Below are 7,522 nucleotides of genomic sequence, written 5' to 3' on the forward strand. Positions count from 1 at the left end.
GATGATGTGGCGTGTTGTGAGTGGTTGGTAAGCCAAACCTCGCGTGTTGTGAGTGGTTGGTAAGCCAAACCTCGTGCATAAGAGATTTTCCCGCGTTTTTATTTTTGTAGTTTTCACTCGTGTGTTTTGAAGATATGTGGACTTTAGCTACACACGACAAGACTTATCTTTATTTTATTTTAAAACTAGGGTGGACGGGTTAGTAACTGAAAAATGTATAATGTATCAAAAAATTTATTGAATATTTCAAATTTTTTTATTTAGTTTAAATTCTGAGTAATCTTTATACTGTAATACCAAAAATTACAATTATACAACATCTAATATTTTAATATTAAAATTATACATTTGTATATATCATCTATTTTGTTAACTCTAATATTTTGGTTGAAATGTTGTTTGTTATATTTTCATCATACTTTTTCCATCTATGTTTTGAATATATATTTTTTTTGTTGAAAACTTGAAATGCTGAAACAACCACACATTGTAAATTAATTTTTTGTTACTTTCTGCGAATCTAACGTGCTTGGTTGTTTGTAGAGCGTATGCTGGTGTGAGAAGTCATTTGTTGAAAGCATAATAGAAAGTCTTACAGAAACCGATGAATAAGGTCAGAGAAGTTGTTGTGCATCTTTATATTGTTTTTTCTTCTTAAAACAATAGACAAAAAGGTTGGTATCACAATGTTGTTTTAGTTACTTCAACCTCGTAGTCATAGTCGTAGTGATATGTTTTACCATGATATATATATTCATATTTTTATTTCCTGAATCTCTAATTATTTATTTTTAAAACTCTGTTATTTCGTTTTTAATGAAAAAACTTTGTTATTTTATAGCTATGTATTTTTTACTGTTGTGACTACAAATTTTTTTAGTTATTGATTTATATTTTAAGAATAATTTAAAATGTGAATAAATATTATCCTATGTTTAGCTTAGTTTTGCTTCCGATTTATATTTATTTGATTAAAATTTTGTCTACTACATCATCGTTTTATTGTCTTTTAATTACCATTTTGTAAACTAAAACGTTTCGTGTTTGTATATATTTGTGTATTAGTATAACTTGTATTATTACTTTCCTAGTTGTATAACATTTTGAAGATCATATCATGTTAAATTTATTAGTTTAGTTTTTTATTAGATTTGTAATTTATGTGCCTAGAAATTTTTATCGAATATATTTTCCCGAAATATAACTTGAGGCAAAAAAAAAAAATAACTTAAGGCTTTTTGGTCATCATGCTTGTTGCTAAGTCAAATACCAGTTGATGAGTATTTCTCCTTTATCTCTTTTTCTGATTCTTTGTATTCATGATAGGCAATGTATTTAAATTAAATCATACATGGTCGAAGTATACCATCTGGATCTAAATTACACACTCAATATTACTCTTGTATGTACGCACTAACTATGTTTTTGTTCAAGTCAAGTTTGAAAATTCTTGTACTCTAGCTTATCTTTCTGCCTTGATGTCATTAAATTGGAACAACTGCCTCATGAGAAGCTCTGCAGTCACGTCAGACGACTCCACCACAACTTTCATCCCCATTTACAGAAACTTTGTAAGATTGCAACTCGTAAACCCAATTAACTTTTGCAACTAATGGTAAAGTCCTCCACCGCTACTAATTTTTGCAAATCAAAAGCAACAAGCATAATCTCACATTCCCATTTTCCTACAAAAAAATGCCTTCAAAGCATCATTCTTTTCTGCTTTGTTTATTTTCTTTTTGTTGCAATGTTTATTTCATAATTTGAATCTTATTTCGGGTGAAGAGAATGATTTATTAATCGCAAATCATAGTCCATGTGAGATTTTTAAAGTTGTATAATAGAGATAGATATTTCATTTTGTTTGTTTATTAGTAATAATTATAAATTGTGTTACAAATAGTTTCAAACATTTTATAAGGAGTATTCAATTTATTGTGCTTTTGATCTCTTCTTCTTTACGAGTTTAGTTGAGTCATTGCTTCCATGACTTCAAATCAATACCAAAGTAATGTATTTTCAATCTCAGAAAGGAATTGACTGGTTTTGGGAGTTGGGTTTGTATCTAAATCACAGATCAATGGGTTAGTTGAACGTTTAAATTCAAATGGAGCTTTCAAAGGGATTCATTTATTTGTTGCAATTCTTAGTATTCCTTCTTTATTTCATTGGATTGTTGTTCCTGTGTATCATCAAAGGTATGTCCTTGAGCATTTCTTTCAAACCTTGCTTCTATGTTTCACACATATCTATTGATTCAATTTTTGGTGTCACCAAAAGTCTACATTTTCCATGAAATTTTCATTTTGGTCAGACAAAGAATTTACTTTTGATAACTCACAAAAGATTAGAATTGATTGAATCATTAATGAAAATGTACCTACAATAGAGAAACAGAGAAAGAAGCAATCTTTCTTAATTTTCTCCGTAGGCGTATTTATTTCTCCTTCTTATAATGGTCCAATATTGCGATTAAATGAAACCCACAACGAAATTCACAATAAAACTCACAACCATTGACTGACATCACTCAGGATGCTATTCTTGTTTAGGCGAGGCTATATTACTTGTGTGTGATCCAAATGACCCTAACCTCCCCAATGATGTCTGAATGAAAGCAGGGGTGGCCATCTAGGTGGAGAGCTATGAATTCATATTTAAAGACATGGAGGTGTTGAGACGAAAGCAATTAGATGTTGGTGTCAGGATTAGATTTTCATGAGTAACAATGGATGTGTTAGTAAAAAAAAAACAATGGAGGAGGTGAGGAGAAATGAATGAGAAGTAGAAATGATTTGTTTGTATCTACATGAAATTCAATTCTCAATTTAAATCGTTCAAAATTCACATATAAACAAAATAATATATTTATATTTAATTGAAAGTACCATAAAAATATAAGAATGCACAAAAGTTTTCATTTGAATTTCTATAATTTTGTGTACTCAAAATAGTAAGTTATTATATTTTGTGAAGTTTCTATTAAAAATGATCAAAACTGCAAATCCCATGAGAATATGACCAAACCTAACATATTTTGAACGGTCCGTTAGCGAAAGTAACATTGTAAAATGTCATTGTTTGTTACGTGGGGTTGTTTGGGTTGATTTTTTATTGTCTAAATGGGCTTTTACGGTCCAATTGATATTCGACCATTAGATTCTGTGTTTGTAGCAGCAGCCTTTAGGTTTGTTTTTTGAGCAGAGGCTATAATACCAGAGAACAAATCAGAAGTTTTGAAGTTGACGACGACACTCTCCATCTCTTCGGTGCCGAGTTTCTCGTCAACCTCCATCAGATCTTTTCGCCCTCCTTCTTCTTCTATCTCTTCGTTCATCTCATTTGTCCCTTAAGTTTCCAGACTTGCCACACCAAGTTCCACAACCCCCAATTTAGAAGAGTTTCATACACCGGAGACTATCCCAAGAATCAACAACGGCGGGATCAAACTCAATGAGACAATCAACGTCGCAGAAGGAAGATTCGTCTTGATTCATGGATCTCCACATGTGTCCATAGCGTTAGCCGAGCTCGCGTACAGTCCAGTATCCGTCTAGGCCTCGTCAGCGTCAATGGCTTCATTTTCACCTTTCTCTATCTCTCTTTCTCTTCCAGGTTTCACACAATACCAATGTTGGCGATGAGGTTCATTGTAAGATATCAAAATATTCAAACCTTTGAAATCATTCACAATCAGTAATGGACATTTTGAAAGTTGTAATGGACCAAACTAAAATCGAGACCCAAATCAAAGACTAGTAAATCGTCCAAACCGTGCTGACGTGGCACACTCTCCTTCATCTGCTTGCTGACGTGGCTTATTGATGTAGCATATTTTGATTGGTGGATGGTATTTTGAAAGTCTTAGTTATATTAGATGATGAAGCAATATCTGGATTCAAGGTGTTGCTAATGGTTTTATGGTTTAAGTAGTGTAGGTAGATATTAAGAAAGCTGTGAATTGTATAAAATAGTCCCGACATTTGTATAGTTTAATTTTGGAAAGTATACCGAGAACTCTTCATGTAGTGTAGTTTTTATATACGTAGGTTCTGTTTTGTTTTTTGTGAGATAGAATGAGGAGATTTTTTTAAAAAAATTGATAATGAAAATAGAAATACGAAATGTATATGGTTGTGTATTTTAAATATATAGATAGGTTATACCAATGGGGCTTGCGTGTGGATAACGTAAACGAAATTATATCATTACTTGAAGGATAATCGGTTTGAGTAACCATTTTTAAAGCTGAAAATTTTATGGATTTCATGTCATGGACCAATAAATAAACATAAATTCCCAATAAATTATCATAAAACCCAGCTAATCGGCGAGTTAGAAACACCAAAGAGAAAAGAAGAAGAAGATCCGTGAATTGTAAGCAAAAGGAAATAAGAGAAGATGTCTCTCTGCTCGACACGTGTCGCAAAATGGAGATAGGAGGGATGACGTGGCGCATTGTGGAGCCATTTTTAGGCTCACACGCAAGCCCCATTGGTATAACTTACCTATGCTAATAACCATTTTTAAAGACATATTTGTAGGTGGGGTTTGTATCGGTTACAAACGCCGTTTGCGAGCCAGAATAAATGAGAGAGTGTGAGGGAACGTGGGATGGTCTTTAAGGACTGAATTAAAGCATAACATTAGGAGTGGGAGAAGACGTTACAACTAAAGATCAGAGATAATGGCGGACATAAGAAATGACGAAACACAGGAACGGGAGTGGGTGGTCCCTAGGAACGCCCTTCTTTGAGTAAGTTCAGTGAGTGCTTTCTAAGAAAAAAGGGCAAGGCAGAAGAAAATGAAATAGGAACAACCGCGCTGGTCGTGCATCAAAGAGGAAGAAGACGTAACTCAAGATACCCTAATCTAAGTGGCCGACACCAATTTAAGTAGGAAGGGCCCAAACATTCATAAGCCCATCCAAACCGCCCATCGAAGTCTTTCACTCAACGCACAAAATCAGAAAAAAAAACTCTCTTCTTGCTCGACACGTGTCGCAAAACGGAGATAGGATGGATGATATAACGCATTGTGGAGAGTTTCTCTTCAACTTTATATATATAGATTGTCACAAAATATCTATAAAACAAAAATAATATTTTACTAACCAAAATAAATACAATATTTAGTTTTACTCAGTGATTTTATTCAATTTTCATTTATTTTGTTGGTTAATAAATTATTACTCAAATCAAAATAATATCAAAAGAAATGCCTATAAATAAAAAATAATATATAAATTTATATTTTAAATATGTAATTTTATAAAATAAAAAATATTTTATGTAAATAAGGTTTCATAAATTTCATCAATTAAATTTAATTTTTTTCAAAATAAATGACTTTTTAGACTTGTTTTGTTTTAATTAATTAATTAATTTATTAATAAATTAATTTTAAATTCAAATTAATATAAAAGGTGATATACACAAAAAAATATAGCAACTTTGAATATTCAAAACATGTGATTTTACAAAAAAGAAAAGTCTAATCTTACAAAGTCAAACATAATCATTGCAAAATAACCAGTTTTGTAACATTTTGGAAACTTCATATGATAATAAGAAACTTCTCCATAAGTTTACTTAGAAAATGCTTCTATGCTAGTGAATTAGTTTTAAAATTAGATGTTTATTTATTTTTGTCAATTGTAAAACTGATTTAAGTAGAATTTTTTCTATATTTTGAAGACATCATGTGACTGCGAGAAGAATATTTCAAAAGTCAACTCATAGTATACTTCTCTAGAATTATATTCATAGTATACTTCTCTAGAATTCTATACACATCAGATTTTTGGTGAAGTCTTCTATAAAACAATCTAATTTTTGTAAATGCTAATCTCCCTTTTTTGGGGAAGTCTACACGATTTGTTTTCGTTATAAAAAAAGTTAGGAGGCTTCTTTAAAAGTATTATATGAAAAAAATTACAAAATAGTTAATCGTAAAATTAACCTATGCACTGATCAAGAGATCTCTAGAATTCTTTTCTGTGTAGTAAACTTTTGGAAAAATATTCTAAGAGAAATAAATCTGAAAATTTCGAATATCATATATAGTTTCGGTGATAGGTCGTGTTTACCTTTTCCAAACACTCAAAACTTCTTAATGAAAGATAGCCACTCATTAATAACCAAGAAGCATAAAACTTAAATAACTTTAATGAATACAAAATTTTGATCCGTACTTTGAAAGCGTGAGATTGATTTTTATTCGAAAAATTATTTAGTAAAAGTTAGAAATTTTTGTAAATATTACTCAAAACTCAAAGTCAAACAAAAAACTAATCCTTGATTTTTTTTGAAATTTTTATTTGCCCTATTCACTCCAAAAGTTTGAATTATTCACAAAAATGTCATTACTTTTTACTTTTTTATTTTTTTCGAAAATGAGTATTTCACTCTATCATCTTTCATCTTCAACAATTATTTACAATATTGCAATTGCCATGAATACACAACCACATTGAACAACCAATTTGAAGCTCTTAATGCACCTAAAAATCGAATTTCACTCGTCCTATCTCATTTCTTATGCACTAAAACAACATCTATTTCACTTTCTCTCTATATTCATCAAAAAAAACCAAGATTTTGATTCTAAACTTTTTAAGATTAATAGAGCCATTCAAGCTCATGATTCTTGGTCATTAACAAGTGGGTCACTTTGGTGGTGAAGTTTTGTGTGGTTGGAGAAGCTAAACAAGTTATCTTACTAGTTGAAGCTATGAAATCAAATTTCTTCCTAGATCTGTCCGTCAGAAGATTTAGTCAATCCATAGGTTAGTTTTCGAATTGACTTGGTGTATGTTTTTTTAGAGACGACTTCTCTGGAAGTCTTCCAAATTTTCTGTGTTAACAAAAAAATCTCGAAACTGCAGAGAAGACTTTCCGGTAAGTCGTCTAGGATAAACCTGTTAGTTTTGCAGTTGACCGGATTGTGTCAGAAATTTGACTCTCTAGACGACTTACAAGGAAGTTGTCTGCCAGAAGACTTCCATGTAAGTCTTCTGAACTCTCGGTGAAAGTCGTCTCACTGTCGATGAAAGTTGTCTCATCTTACTTTTGCAATTAAAAAATAAAACTTAAATATTTGATTTTAACTAGACGACTTCCATGTAAGTATTCTGGGAGACGACATACACGGAAGTCTTTCAGAATTTTATTCTGAGATTCTAATCAAACCTTGGTTATCACAGAAGCCTGTATAATAAAGTTGCACAAACACAAAGATTATAAGAACTTCTCTTCTTATTAGATTTAGAAACTCTCTCAAAACTAAACCTTTCAATGTGTTTCTCTTGATGGAACATCTCTCCATGAGAACTCTTTATATAGGAAGAAGCTACATCTTTTCCTAAGAGCGAAGCTACATCTTTTCCTAATAATAATATGGAAACATTCCTAAGCTCGATATGTTTTCCTTTTTCCTTAACCCATCAAACTTCACTTTAATGAGTTAACTTGCTCCTCAAGTTAATTGGAATTATCCAACATTCTCCCCCTTAATTCCAACT

The sequence above is a fragment of the Brassica oleracea genome, chromosome C8, assembly GCF_000695525.1.
Source record: "Brassica oleracea var. oleracea cultivar TO1000 chromosome C8, BOL, whole genome shotgun sequence".
Taxonomy (NCBI): domain Eukaryota; kingdom Viridiplantae; phylum Streptophyta; class Magnoliopsida; order Brassicales; family Brassicaceae; genus Brassica; species Brassica oleracea.